We start from the raw sequence: 16,095 nt of genomic DNA, 5'->3' as shown, positions 1-16,095 counted from the left end.
TACCTTCCTGAAGGTCTCCAAAATTTCTTTCTCTTGTTCTTCTTTCTTATTTTTAGCCAACCTGTAGGGGAATGGAGAAAGAACATAATTATTAATCTTATTCAAGTTAGGTTCAGTATTTACCTCAACTTCAGGAACTTCAGACTCTTTTTCTCCTTGCTTCTTCTTTTTCGTTGACTCATGTGGAGTCTGATTATCAACTTCTTTCCCACTCCGTAATAGTATCGCACTTGCATTTTCTCTGGGGTTCATGATTGTTTGTGATGGAAGCTTTCCAGAACCTTGAGCTTCCAGCTTGCTCACAGATGAGGCTAACTAACCAATCTGCCTCTCTATGTTTTGAATGCTATTTCTGGTCTCCTGTTGAAACTGTTGGGTATTGTTAGCCAAAGCTTTCACAATTTCATCAAGTGACATACCTTGATTTGAGGGAGGCAGAGGTGGAGGCGGTTGTGGTTGATTCACTTGTGGTCTTTGTTGCTGGTATCGGTTTTGCACCGGTTGATTCCCATAACTCAGATTGGGAAGATCTCGCCATCCTGGATTATAAGTATTCGAATAGGGATCATACCTGCATTGTGGTTGTCCATAATGTCCTACTGCATTAGCATGTTGCATTGATTCATCCTCTTGTAACGTAGGGCACATGTTAGTAGCATGACCCGAACCCGAACAAATCCCACATACCTTAACAGTTTGCATATTCCCTACAGCCAATTGCCTCACCAAAGAAGTTAAATCAGAAATTTGTTTCTCAAGGTTAGATGTACTTACCTCATTAACCTTCATGGGAGTGTGATCCATTCTCATTCCAAACTGCTGAGAATTTGCTACCATGTTAGCAATCAGCCTCACTTCATCTGGTGTCTTATCAATCAAAGCTCCTCCACTAGCAGCATCTATCATACTACGGTCCATTGGTAGAAGTCCCTCATAGAAATATTGAATTAACAGCTGCTCACTTATTTGATGATGGGGACAGCTTGCACACAGCTTCTTAAATCTCTCCCAGTACTCATACAAGCTCTCTTCATTGTACTGCCGGATGCCACAAATTTTTTTTCTTATATTGGCAGCACATGAAGAAGGAAAATACTTCTCTAGAAATATTTGCTTCATCCCATTCCATGAGTTGACAGATCCGGAAGGAAGGTAATACAGCCAATCCTTAGCTGTGCCCTCCAGTGAGAAAGGAAAAGCTCGAAGCTTGATTTGATCCTCTGAAACTCCTTGAGGTTTCATGCTGGAACACACAATATGAAATTCTTTTAAATGCTTATGTGGATCCTCACCTGTAAGACCATGAAACTTAGGCAACAAATGGATTAGTCCAGATTTCAACTCAAAAGCAACATTTAAAGCAGGGTATTGAATACACAAAGGCTGTTGGTTTAGATCAGGAGCAACCAACTCTTTCAAGGTTCTAGCAGCCATGGTCTCGTTTTCGAAACTTGACTCTAAATCTGAATTCGAATCCAAACTTAGCTCCTTTGGAGATTGGACTCTCTCAGATGTACTCAGAATCAGCCTACCTTGCTTAGCCAATTTTCTCAACTACTGAGCTATTTTTTCTACTTCTGGATCAAAGATCAACTCACCAGATTGAGAAGTTCTTGTCATAAACAAAAGAAATCAAAGTAAAAATAGAAAAATGCCTCAAAACCCTAGAAAACAATTGAATTTGGCCTCAAGAGGGTGGGGCCAAGAAATCCTATGAATATTGGTCTTGATCAGAGCGTCATTTCCTTCAAAATAGGCATAAGCCACCTTCCAAATTCAACCAAAATTCTTAATGAATAGTAACACCGTAAAAAATACTTTTTAAAAAAAAAAAAACCTAAAAATAGCACAAATAGAATTAATACCAAATTATCCTAACACCAAAAACATGAATTCTAATAAATTTCAGTCCCCGACAACGGCACCAAAATTCTTGATGGGTGTCGAATCCACCAGAAATTAAATTAACTGAAATTACCAATTATGAAATATTTTTCTGTAGCAAGTGGTAAATCCAGGTCGAACCCTAGAGACTAAATTATTAAATTTCGTGCACTTATGTAATGAAAAACGGAAACAAAGATTGGTGGGGGGGGGGGGGTTTGAAACACAAAATCAGAGGAAATCAGAAATTCAAGAACTAAATATTAAAATCTCAATCTAAACAAACTTCAGTCCAAGGTAATTTGCATTCCAATGCATTGATTTGATCATAGACAAAAGAAATACAATTATCTCTTATTGAATACTTAACGTAGATTTACCAAACAGCGAGGTAAACCCCTGACTTCCCTATACTCATCAATTTGAGCCTAGCACTCTTATTGACTCTAATTATTAACTGAGTTGGTATTAAGCAATCCTCATCAAATTAATAACTGCTTTAAGAAAAGGAAGTAGTTAAGCTGAACAACAATTTATGAAGCATAAATCATTTAATCCACCCTATTGTTTTCTTAGGTTATTATCGAAAACTGGGATCATAATCAATAAAACCTAATTGCTACTTATGTTCAATCTTACACAACAATTACGGATTATGAAGATGAACTAGCAATTGATCAAATCAAACAATTAACTAATAGGCCTTTTTAGAAAATCATTCAACAGATCAAAATTAATTAAATGAGAAAACAATAGATATTCAAAAAGATATAAATTAAATTAAGAACCTAGTCTTACAAATCAAGCAAAAGAACTTGAATCCCTTGAACTGAATTAAAAACTTAGCCACTCATGTTCATGGCTTACAGAAAAATAAAAAAAAGAAATCTAAAGCGTGAATGGAGAATGAAAGTCTTTCTGATGTTGAGAGCGGCTCCCTATTTCCCATCCCCCTTGTGCGGCTGCTGTCTCTTCTATTTATAATAAATGATCTAGGGTTAAGTTGTTAGAATTTCTGTCAAAAACTACAACTGGAGCGAAATTAGGAAACTGACTGTCGACGGATACACGGCCCGTGTATCACTACACGGCCCAGGGCCGTGTAACCTACTGGAGCTAAGTGGGTTTGTTTCGCATGGGCACAGAAAATTATACGGGTCTCCAGGATTTACACGGGTCAAGTTACACGGCCCGTGTACTTTGTTTCTTCCTCGGTTCTCTGGATTTCTTCTGGCAGAATGTTACACAGGTCTCCAAGATTTACACAGGTCAAGTTACACGGCCCGTGTACTTCGTATCAACCATGCTTCTCAATCCTTCAACCTTTCCAAGCTTCCTTCCACACTATATTGCTCTGGAACTTCACCAAAACCCTGAAAAGTACAGCAAGAGTCAAATTTTTCTATTTAACACAATTATTTCAACAACTCTCTAAACATATGCCTAATAGATAACTATACTTAACCAACTGAATTAAATATAAAAACACATTAAAAACACTAAATGTGATAGGAGTAAAATTAATAAATTATGCACTTATCAAAATTCTTTGCACTCTTTCTTCATTTTGACTCCTGATACAGTTCTGCATCACTAACACGGAACATTTTAAAGCAGCCAGAAATAATAAACCATGTAAGCTAAATGTATATAAACAAATGGAAGGAAGAACAGAAGGAAAACCGATCTAAAAGGCATACAGATAATGAAAGAGGTATGCAAATAAAACAATCAAGCCAACCTGAGCATCTCCTTGTTCTTGAAGAACTGCACACAAGGTATACCCATAATTCCTACTGCTTCTGCTATTTCTGGATCTTCCTGGATATCAATTTCAACAAAATGCACATTTTGATCAAATTCATCAATCACGGGCCATTTAGTCAAGCAAAAAGGACATGAGCATAACAAGATGTACTATTACTAGAATGTCAATCAACATAGAATAAGAATGAATACGACTTTTATTCGTCATGTTATGTACATTACATCAGAATAACCAGATTTAAACACTATTTTGCATTGCAATTTTAGTGGCATTTCACTCTACCAGTTTCGTTAAAGGGAAAAGAAGGGCTATTCAAATTTTAAATGCAATCTTGAAGATCGACCAAGAATTTGAGGTTGATTTATGCATTCAGTTTAGTTATTTATTAATTTATTTATGGTCAAATATATAAATTCACCTATGAACTTTACTAAAAATGCCTAGTGGCATCACGAACTTTCAAAACGTCCTACCACACACCTTTATGGATAAATGAAATTAAGAGAACCCTAAAATTCTCTGACCAGGTAGCATGTTATACAATTGCGATGATGTGGATAAATGGAGCTGACATGGATAAGTTAAAACTTAAAAATATAGTAAAGCAAAATGGGTGTAAAAAAAGCAAGCCTCTCTCGTCTAGCACCTTTCTCTCTTCTTTTCTTCTCAACAAAATCACTAGAAGATCAGTGCTCTATTTCCTATCCTCCAAGCAATGGCATCAGCTTCTCGACTCTTCAACACCAACAATCTATGCCAGTTTGATGACGATGAAGATGAACGTGGCATTAAAGTTGATCGCCATTCTGGCTGCGACCTCTCTTGCCATAGAGATGATTTCTTCTCCTGTAGTCATCTATTCAGTCCTTTATAAGTTTTTTTTTTTAATCAAAAAGATGAAATGATTGATCTATATCAGTAGATAAAACCTATAACTGTAAGCAACCAAGCAAGCCAGCAAAAAGAAGCATACTCATTAAATCATCATTAGACCATTGATTTGAATCTCAATACCTAGATTTGTCTCCAAAGGAATCGCTTGTAAAGCATTACAAGCCTATTTGGCATATTCTATTGATCTCTAATCTCGCTCTCGGAGTTAAATGAATCTTATGGGGATAGTTGGAAACTGGGTTTTGGCCTTAGTCGTTACACCTATTGCTGCATGAAGATGCAACCTATCCTATCTTGCAAGATATATATATATCTCAAAAGCCTTGATATTTACAATGAAGCTTAAAAATGTGACTTTAAGATCTGAGTTTGATGAAGTTAATCATGGGAGTCCTACTTTAATTATGTCTATCAAACCATGATCTAAGGATTGCTCAAAATCTATTCTGCTATTAGTTTTCTATAATCAAGACTGTTGTCTACTGCCAATTGATGTAGAACAAAGGGAAAGAACCAAGAAGAAGGAGAAATCAAGGACCAATCCTTGAAAAGAGAACTAATTCTCAAGATATTATTGATCTCACAAAATTTGTCATAACAAATATTGTCCAATAACAATAGAAGCCCTAAGTCTTATTTATAAAATTAGAAATCTCAATCACATTAGAATTTTAGAACCTTAATTTAATCTTAATCAAAAATACTAAATTAAATCAAAATAAACTAAAAAATAATAAAATTCCTAAATAATAGACCTAATAAAAATAAAATTCCTAAATAATAAAACTTTTAAATTTCCTAATTTTACATGGAATATAATTCCTAAATTGTACCAGGAATATCATCTTCCTATTTTGCATTATTCTTCCCTATTTAGAAAAAATGCATCCTCGAGTCTTGAAGTGCGACAATCAGAAACTACATTAGGAGAACAATCAACTCTTTAGTCTTGTATGGTAGCAAGAAGCTTAAAATCAAGCACTTCATGCTTTTCGTTGCATCTCTAAAAGGATCTTGACAAATAAAATCAAATTGATTAACAGTTGAAAGGCACTTCAAATCAATAGGAATAACTTGATTTTCTTCAATCTCCACTGAAGTTTCCACAAAGTGATCTTCTTTGTTCTACAATTTATTCTCCTCAAGCTTTGCTTTTGCATTTTCATCAACTTCTTACTCTAGAATAGGGTCTTCAATAGGTGTATGTTCAATATTCAAATCTTTAGATTCTTTGATCTTAGGTTCTTTAGGTTGCTTATTTTCAATTTCATCTTCAACCTCAAATTGCTTTTCAAATTCAAGCTTCTCCTATTGTTGGCTTGCTTGTTCAAGACTTTTCGACTTAATATTTTTAAAACTTTTTACCGTATCCAATTATTCTCTCAATTGGAATAGATGCACTTTTTTCCATGCTTCAAATTCTTCAAGTTCTTTGTGCTTAACTTGTTGATGGGCATGTTGATCATGATACCCATTCTTACATTCTTCAAGTGTTTTCTCCCTGTATTGTAATATTAGTTGAATATCTTAGTACTCATCAAATAAACTACTAGGAGAATAGTTAAGGCCTCCATACAATCAATCAAATAACACAATTTATGAAGTTGTTCATAATAATCATCAATATCATCTTTTAATCTTTCAGTCCACATTATGATTTCAAATTAAGGAAGCATACCTCATTGAAGAAAACTAAAATTTCAGCAATTTAGGAGTCATTTTCATTGGAAAAAAAAAAAACAGAATCCAGCAGATTCCTTGACCTGACCCAATGGATTTTTATAGCTGGGAAGTCAAATAATAGTTCCAACAACAAAGATGAGCAGATCCATGACTAGAGAAGGGCTGAAGAGGGTCAGATGCCAGATAAATCTAGAAAACTTGCAAGTCTAGATTCGGGTCAAGATCTAACCCGATCAAATCTTCTTTTCTGAGAAGTTGCAAGCGATCGGAAAGGCTGTGGAAGGGTCGTTGGATATCACCGGTGGATTGGCAGTGGCAATGCTTGGGTTTGATGGCTGGATGGTGGTGTATGGTGAGGGGTGCTAGGAAATTTAGATTGAATTTAAACTCTGATACTGAAATTGATGTAGAACAAAGGGAAAGAACCAAAAAGAAGGAGAAATCAAGGCCCAATCCTTAAAGAGAAAACTAATTCTCAATATATTATTGATCTCTTAAAAATTATCACAACAAAGCTTGTCTAATAATAATAAAAACCCTTAGTCTTATTTGTAGAATTAAGAATCCCAATCACATTAGGATTTTAGAACCCTAATTCAATCCTAATTAGAAATACTAAATTAAACTAAAATAAACTAGGAAATAATAAAATTCTTAAATAATAGACCTAGTAAGAATAAAATTCCTAAATAATAAAACTCCTAAATTTCCTAATTTTAAATGAAATATAATTCCTAAATTGTTTTAGGAATATCATCTTCCTATTCTACATTACCAACATTGAGTTCAACTCCACTTATTTTTAGGCTATTAATAATTTGATATTGAGCTTTTAATCACCTTACCAAGAAAAGTGTGCAATCGTTCTCACATTTCTCTGACATAAAGTGCATAGTGGCTATGCTCTTCCACCTATTTTGCACCTGATGGTTAACTTTTTAGTGTTCCCATGGCATTTTTCCCCTCTTCTGATTGGAGCAGTATGCCAATCAAAAGCTAAAGGGGTAAGTTAATGAGTACATGGAATTCAATCATATTGGAAGGTTGAGGTGTTGATTATGGTAGAGTTAGCATCATTGAAGTTCATTAGTGGCTCACAATATGTGCCATCTGTGCCAAAGCCAAGTTTATTTGCTTCTTTCTACTCTCTAACAGATGCAGACTATAACTTATTGAGTCAAAACTAAAGGTTCTTTATTAGTTGGGTACTTGGGTCATCATTGAAGGGCAATCTTCAGCTCTTTTTGCCATCTTTGTCATTGCTAGAGTCAAATATGATGGCTCAAATCTACAATTAAATTTTGTGACATATAAATGTTTTGGCCATTCTTGTGTTGAAATTTTAGTCAGTTATATAGTTATTGCTCATCTGAATCAATGATCTAACTTGACATTTAAAGTTTCTTGATCCAATTACTTGATAGATAATATGCTAATCATAAAAAACTAAATTGAGAATATTTTGACATTATTTGACTTACTTGCAGCTTATATGTTTGCAATGGCAAGAAATAAAAATTTGAACATGGGAGAAAGGAAAATTGCAAAAAAAGATGTAGAAGAGAGCATAGCCCCAGAGGAAGATTTCTTGGATTCAACAACTCTCTTAGCTCTTGAGACTCTGTCCCTTGCTCCATCAACGTGAGCTTTTCAAATGGATATTGGAAGAGAAGAAAAGTCAAACCCAAGGATCGGGAGGAGAAGAAATGAATTGATGAAGAGAAAGACATCCTCAAATAATTCATAAGGGCGAAGTCTAAGTTTTTAACTGATGTTTCTAACTTAATTTTTCCATGTCAACAATATTTTTTTTTTGCCTCTCACTCTCTCTTTTGTGCATTGATTCATGCACAATGCTGACTAGGATCGCAAGGTTCTCTTAATTCCACTTTTGAAAATTTGAGGTGTGAGATAGAACGTTTTAAAAGTTTAGAATGCCACTATATGCTTCTAGTAAAGTTCAGGTGTGAATTTATGTATTCAATCTTTTTTTTTATTGTTCTAATATATCCTAGTTGATGGTATTTTGTCAATTATGGCATGCCTCCCATTAATCAAAGATATGCATCCTAGAAATGCAAGCCTCAAAATGTAGGGTATGATTTGACATCCATCAAAGTATCCACTATCAAGCTAGAAAATTAGATCCTGTTTGGTTCAATTTTATGGTAAAATTCATTTCATTTGCAAATTAATTCAATAATAGAATTCATTTATAAATGAATTTCTCTATATTTAATATAAAATAGAGAAATTCATTTATAAATGAATTCTATTATTGAATTTATTTCAAATGAAATGAATTTTATGTTTGGAATAAATAAAATAAAATAAAATGATATATAATAAGAGGTTAATTTTGTTATTTGAAATATATATGATTTTAAGTTTGAAATTCGTTTGCAAATTCTATCAATTTTGATGGAATTTAATTTAGTTATAATAAATTTCATGGAGCTGATTATTAAGAATTCTAAAAGAATTTTTATTTAAACTAAACATTAAAATTTTAGATTAATAAATAAATTTCACAAAATTTTATGAAATTTATTTATACCAAACAGTACTTTAATACACGAGTTTGGAAGCAAAAACCTCATGGCACATTTACTTGACCATGGCATTCTAAAAGTCTTGGCAAGTAATACAATAAGATTCCATATTATTACTTGATCAGCATCACAACAATATGATTTGTTAAATATGTAAAATGGTTTCAGCATTTATATTGCCATCTACCACTTCTAGGTTTTGAAGGTTTGTCATCTTCACAGCTTACAAGTCTAAGGCTGTAAAATTTTAATTGAACAAGTTAACATGTTCCAACTTCTAGCTATTTTGCTACCCAAATGACTCCACATAATATATTTGACAGATAGAATGGCATGATAACCAAAGTCATGTTCAACATATCATTGTAGCAAGGCCAAAATATGATGGCAGTGAGATCTAGATGTTGCCCAAAAAGTTGGAAATAACATACCTTGCTAAGAATTGGTTTCAAAGTCCTACATGGACCACAAGTTGGTGCTGTATATAGTACACATATGAACCGTGGACTTTCATGGTGCAACTTTCATATAGCATACTGCAGAAGAAAAACAAGGGAGGAAAAATTAAACAAATAAGCTTCAAACTAAGAATAATTTAAGAATCAAATACATGAAAACTTAATGAGATATTGAATAAGACTAGCACAAAAGTGCTCAGAACTCACCATTAATGAAACTTTACGTTAATCGTGAAATAAGAAGAAGAAGATCGCATCTGTAAGTGTAATGTCAAAGCCCTCTTGAACGTCTCTGTCAGTTGGTTCCTTCTTAACCTCTAGATTCCAGAATCATCAAATTCCTTAGTCAACATGACTAAATCAGAGATCAAAACAATGCTTGTCAAGAAATACCAGGCTTCTACTTATTCAACAAAAACAGGGAAAAGATTACAAGAAATCACATGCACTGTATGTAGTTTCTGCTCAGTAATTTGATTCTAGTCAGTAATTTATTTTTCATTGGTTTCTTCAATCAAACTCGGCATTAAAATTTAACAACATTCAATAGAAAAAAAAAAAAAGAAAAAGAAACCGTATGTACCCTGCCTTTTAAACTGATTTCCTATTGATAAAATATAGATATTGCAGGAAGAACGTGTCAATGAATCAACACAAGTTATCCCAGCTGGTGGAAGCCATTAAGCACACTGACTCATTGTTCATCCATAAACCAATATTTTGTAATGCAACTTAGTATGTTATTGCTTAGATTGGGTGTATTGGATAAACCAATCGGCTTGGGTTAGCTGGCGATATCCATACTAAATTTTTCTTGAATTCCATTTGTTAATAAAAAAAACCCTATCTAGAGATGTAGATACTATTGGATGAGAATGTTGTTGTACACTATGGTATGAATAGGTGCTGGGCAATCTTTGGGACAGGAAGATGCGCTGGGTTTCTATACGGCGACGTAGCTTGTGTTCAAATAAACTCTACATATTTTTCTGTTGAATAAGATTTATTTATCAACGTATAGCTTTAAATGTAATATTTCTCATTCTAAGTTGGTATGTAATTAATTATTTAAATTTTATTATTATTTGTTATTATTACAATTAGATCATAGATTTAGTAAATAAAAAATAATTTTTTAAATAAAAAATAATAATTAAAAAATTTATTAAAAAATATAATATGCACGTGCAATGCATGTGCTACCAAATAAATTATAATTATAATATTATGAATTATAAATAAAATATGAAAAGTATAAATAAATTAAAAACCATAAAATAACTCATGAATGCATGTGGTTTAAGCATGGAGATGTTCTCTTACACTCAGTCAAGAAGGTGAATTATGTTTTCTTTTTCTTTTTTCTTTTTATGTTTATATTAGTGATGATGAAATTTACTTTCTTTTAAATAAATTTATATTTGTTATCTTAATTTTTGAAAATTTATAGTGTTTTTTTAATTGAATTTTATTACTTTATTTTTAATTAATAGAATAGGAAAATGGGCAAATTTTCTTTTTGAAAGCAAATCTTATTTTAGTGATTATATATATATATATATATATATACATAGAAGTGTCAGACTACAACTAAGTAAAAAAACTCAGGTGGGCAACGGTTGGGACAAAAATTGTTGGGTCAAAGTTTTTTTAAATTTACAAATAAATAAATTTAATTTTAAAATTAAGTTTATAAATGAATTATGTTAATTAATATTGTTAATATTATTTTATATGTAATATATAAAACAAAAAGCCATAAAAATAAACGGAAAATTTAAATTTAATTTTCTTATGTATATATATATAGTTAAAACCATGCTATAATTAAGCAAAAAGAATATCTAAAACTATTTTTATAATTCTTTATTAGCTTTATTAATAAAATTTTATTTTTCTGCCTTTTGTTATTTATAATCCTTATATTTTATGGCTTTTATCAGTTTTATTAAGAAAATTTAAAACTATTTCTTATCATTTAAATTTTAAATTAATTTTATAACATTTGTTATTTATTTTATATATAGAATAATATTTATATTTTTTTAATGCTACTTTAAAAATCTTTTAAGATGATTTTGAGATTAAAATTTAGTGTTTGGTTGATGAGAAAACAAAAAAGGAAAATCTAAATTACTTTTAATGTTTGATTGAAGTAAAAGATTTTTTATACATTTTTTAAATAAAATTAAATTTAAAAAATTTTAAATTATTTAATTTATTTTATAGATTTTATAAAATTATTTTATTATTTATTTATTAACAATATTAGTCATCATAATACATTTGTAAACTTAATTATTAAAACTTTAAAATTAAATTTATTTGTTCAATGGACTTAAATCATTATAGGGTTATTTCTTAAGAGTTTAAATGCTTTTTTTTAAGTTCTTTTGAAATAATGATGTTCAGATTTTGGACTTTTTTGAGTTATTATTAAAACTCAAGGATTTAAGTGATTATTAACCTATTTAACAAGGTTTCCAATGATCTTTTACCTTATTTCTTCATAAAAAAAAATTTAATTATTATAATTTATTTTATTTTGATTAAATAATAAATACATATTTTATATCATTATCATTATTTCAAACGTCCTTTTGACTTTTGAAATAATTTTGGTATTATTATCATAATATTATCTTCTTAAATATCTTTTATATTACACGTATTTACATATAATTAATGTATACAATATTATTTAAATAATTTCATATTATTGCACTTAAAAATATTATTTTATTACTTATTAACTCTTAAAATAAAATATATTAATTAATAGTATCACATTTAAAATAAAATAATTCAATTTTTTAAATGAAAGCATATAATTTTTATTTTATTTTATTTTTTATTTATAATATTTTTTATGATTATTTAGGATATCAACATAAATTTATATTAATAATTATTTTATTAACATTTTATATATTTTTAATTAATTTTATAGATATGCCTTTTTAACAATTTGTATAACATTAAATAGTTAATATTAATTTTAAATATGAATATATTAATAATTTTAATATTAAAAATTAAAAATTAATAAGCTTAGGTGCGAAGCATTTAACTAGTTTGTATATATATTAAAATGGTTCAATTGAACTCAAAATTTTTTAAGGTGTTTATTCTTCGCTTTTTTTGGAATTAGAGAGATGCCCTCATGCGTCAGGAGTGCACATGGATCCCATCAGCCTTGGTTCCATGAGGTTTTTCCTGTAAAAGAAAATTGTGACAGTTTTTTGAAAAAATAAAAAATAAAATTTCCTATTTATATATTCTAATCTTTTAAATAAAAAATTAAAAATTTTATTTTTCAATTTTTTCAAATTTAATTAAAATTTAAAAATAATTTTAAATTATTTTCTACGTTTTTCTTTTATAATAAAATTTTCATTTTCCAATAATTTTTCAAATAAAAAATAATGAATTTTTTAATTAAAATTAAATTATAATTTTTATATTTAAATTTAATTATTAAAAAATATTTATTTACAATAATAAAAAAAACTAATTATATTGTAGACTCTTATTTTGTGATTTATTATGAATATGTGCATTGAGGCAGTGAAAAACCCGATGATGAAAAATTGTATGACTGTAAGATGTAATTGGAGGCATGGAGCTGAATTATTAATTTCGCAGCATGATCTTGAAAAAAAATATTTTTTTTTGAAAAATTAATTTAATTAAATTTAAATAAAATTTTGTTTTGTTTAAATTTAATATTGGTAGTTCTTAAATGGACCTAATTAAGTTTAATTGGGCCCTATGGACCTAAAAAGTCTAGTTAGAAATTTTAAATAGAATCTATTTAATTTATTTTCTGAAAAATAAAATAAAATAATATATTTTCTCCCTCCCTCTCCCATACAAACTCTCTCTCCCACTTGACCCAACTCTCTTTCTCACTCCCTATTGGTGCCTTCTCCTTTCTCTCTCTTTCTATTGGTTGAAACATCTCATTCATATCTCAGTCTCACCCAAATTTCCCAATTTTCTGAATCTTATCACCCTAGAACTCTAAACCCTATCACACTTCTTTCCTTTTCCCATACAAACTCTCTCTCCCACTCTACTCCACTCTCTTCCTCACTCCCTATTGGTGCCGTCCCCCTTTCCCTCTTTTCCTATCGGTTTAAACATCTCGCCCATATCCAAGTCTCACCCAAATTATGTAATTCCAGTTGTTTAAGTTATCTGAACCTTATCACCCTGGGACTCCAAACCCTATCACACTTCCCTCCTAAAACCTATAAATACCCTAATAAGGGAAGAAACAAAAGGGGGAGAAGAAAAAAAGAAAAAAAAAAAGAAAAAGAGAAAAAAAAAAAAAGAAAAGAAAAAAAAGAGGAGAAAAAAAAGAGAGATTCAAAATTATTGAAAAATATTCAGAGATATTTAGAGATATTTTAGAGCTATAAAAATTTAGAGATATTCAAAACTCTTTTATAGTTCTTTCTTGTTTCTTTTCTTTTCTTCAAGAAGATTTTCTTGCAATATTTCTTGAAAATTGGTTTTTGTTATTTTCTTTTCAAAATCTATGCAATGTAATATTTAATTCTATGGTCTTTGTCTTTTAATTTATCTTGCATGTTCATGTAGATCATGTAATCATGTTTAATTTGAGAGTGAAGGAGTGAAAGCGTGAATAAAGGACTTTAGAACCTTGAATTTCAAAAATTATTTCTAAGGTTACATGCACCATACCAAGTGTCTTATGATCCTAATCAATTTCCAATGCCCAATTGCACACCAAAACATATTTTAGCATGCATTAAAATTTTATTTGCCATTAAAGATTATAAATTAACATTTAATTCAATTAAACCCTAACTAAAAAAGGGATTTTTAGGTACTAACCTCTTGATGCACAATTGAAGCCTTTTAGGATATTCTTAGGACCCCAAATGTTATCCCTCTAGTTTGTCCACCATAAGCACACATCAAAGATGCAATGACAGCCCCTAGATTGGCTTCTCAAGCCTTGTCAACCAATTTTGAGATGAGATTTATGCTTTAAGAAGGTTTTATGAATGTATTGGGAGTTAGAAATATTTTCTAATAATTTTAATTCAAGAGGAAATCAAAGTTTTTCCCTTGAATCAATTGAGAAATTGAAGAGGAGAAGGAGAGAGCAAGTTGCTGTCCAACTTGAGAGAAAAGAGAGAGGTGGCTGATTTTTCTCTATAACTTTTCTTTATATACTTAGGTCAAACTCTAACTCCCTTGCCACATGTCATCACAAGATCTCATCTTGTTATTCTTTGATTTAATCCTATGAAGCTAAGTGTTAAGCTCCATTTAAATCGTGATATGTGGTCTTCCATCATAGGAAGACAAGTGGTAAGATCATATGGTGCCATGTCTCACCATCTCATGATGCCACATGTCACCATGTGAAAAGACCAATTTGCCCTTACTCTTTAATTTGAGTTCTCAACCCAAAATTATAATTTCTCCTCTTTAAATCAATTTATATCAAATATAAATTAATTAATTAATTAATCTCCATTAATTAATTTCTCATAATTAAATTCATATTTAATCAAATTAAATATAAATTTAATTTATATTATACATCCAATAACCTAGATTTGGTTTCAAGTCATGCTAGGGACTTTGCAATCTTATTGTAAATTAAACCTCTTTAATTAATTAATTAAACTCTTTAATTAATTAATTAAATCACATTTTAAATTGTGATTAGCTTGTGTAAATGTGTGACTAACTAGGCTCATTACTTATTGGCAAAAAGAAATGATATTAACTCTTAATATCATTAGAACTTTTTTTTACCGTAAATAATTTCTCTAAATCATTTCAGACATCTCATAAACCATGGTTGACACCTAGCATAGTATGTCATGGCCACCCAATCAGTAATAAGGAATACCTTAAATGAACCTTTAATAATATATTATCATGCACTAGAATCTCTCCGTTACAAAATTTCAATTCGAGCTGGAGTCATGGTTAATGTCAAACGCCATTTGCTATGAATATTATGTTCTCTTTTAATTCCAGTTCTTGATTAATTAGATTTTCTTGTCAGAAACTCTTTTCTGACTAAATCTGTCTGTCCTGGGCAGGAACTTGAAACATCAAGAATAATTAAATGAACATAGGATTTTATTCCTATTTACTTAGGGTAACGTATTCTATCTTGATCAACACCTATCTCCATATATAACTAGTAGGAGCCAACACATGCCTATATACCCATACACAGTGCAAGTATGAAAGCAGTATCAAACTCAAACCACCTATATACAAGATAACTATGTTATCTCAGGTCTAAAAATTATATGCACTGATATGATATATGACAATGAATTGACAAGAGTAAACTCTATGTGCTTGTCATAAGCGTTACTGGTTCGACCTACTTATTATGTATAAGTGCTTATCATGTTTGTTATGTGGCATGAGACTCACCACTTCATCTTATTTGTATCTCATATAAATACCTTGGGAACAAACATGATTACAATCTTTCTGGATAAGTCATGTCCTTTGTGAAGTATTCTCGATTGTGAGCCAATTTATGATACTTTGTGCTAGAAATACTGTCACTCATATTCTTTTCAAAATCTATACAACGTAATATTTAATTCTATGATCTTTGTCTTTTAATTTATCTTACATGTTCATATAGATCATGTAATCATGTTTAATTCAAGGGAATACACAACTCTACACATATTCTATTTTCTATCTCCCAGATTATTATTACTTACCGTTATCTTATGAATCTGTAAAAATTTTAAAAAAATTGTACTCATATTGTACACGAAATTTTATTAATTTTAGGCTCAAGAATCACTAGAAAAGCTTTTGTATTTTATAAGTTATG

The 16,095-nt window shown here is 30.3% G+C and overlaps 1 protein-coding gene and 1 non-coding gene across 4 annotated transcripts in view; both read left to right on the top strand.

Moving 5' to 3' along the window:
• Positions 1-16,095, top strand: part of LOC110642383 (putative disease resistance protein RGA1) — a 92,437-nt gene that overhangs the window by 33,256 nt on the left and 43,086 nt on the right. The window lies entirely within an intron of this gene.
• Positions 965-1,071, top strand: LOC131178872 (small nucleolar RNA R71). The gene has a single exon (XR_009147880.1). It is a non-coding gene; the product is annotated as a small nucleolar RNA R71 (small nucleolar RNA).

The sequence above is a fragment of the Hevea brasiliensis genome, chromosome 3 (assembly GCF_030052815.1).
Source record: "Hevea brasiliensis isolate MT/VB/25A 57/8 chromosome 3, ASM3005281v1, whole genome shotgun sequence".
NCBI classification, from domain to species: Eukaryota; Viridiplantae; Streptophyta; class Magnoliopsida; order Malpighiales; family Euphorbiaceae; genus Hevea; species Hevea brasiliensis.
Note: the sequence above shows the minus strand (reverse complement) of the source record. Positions and strands in the feature narration are given on the sequence as shown.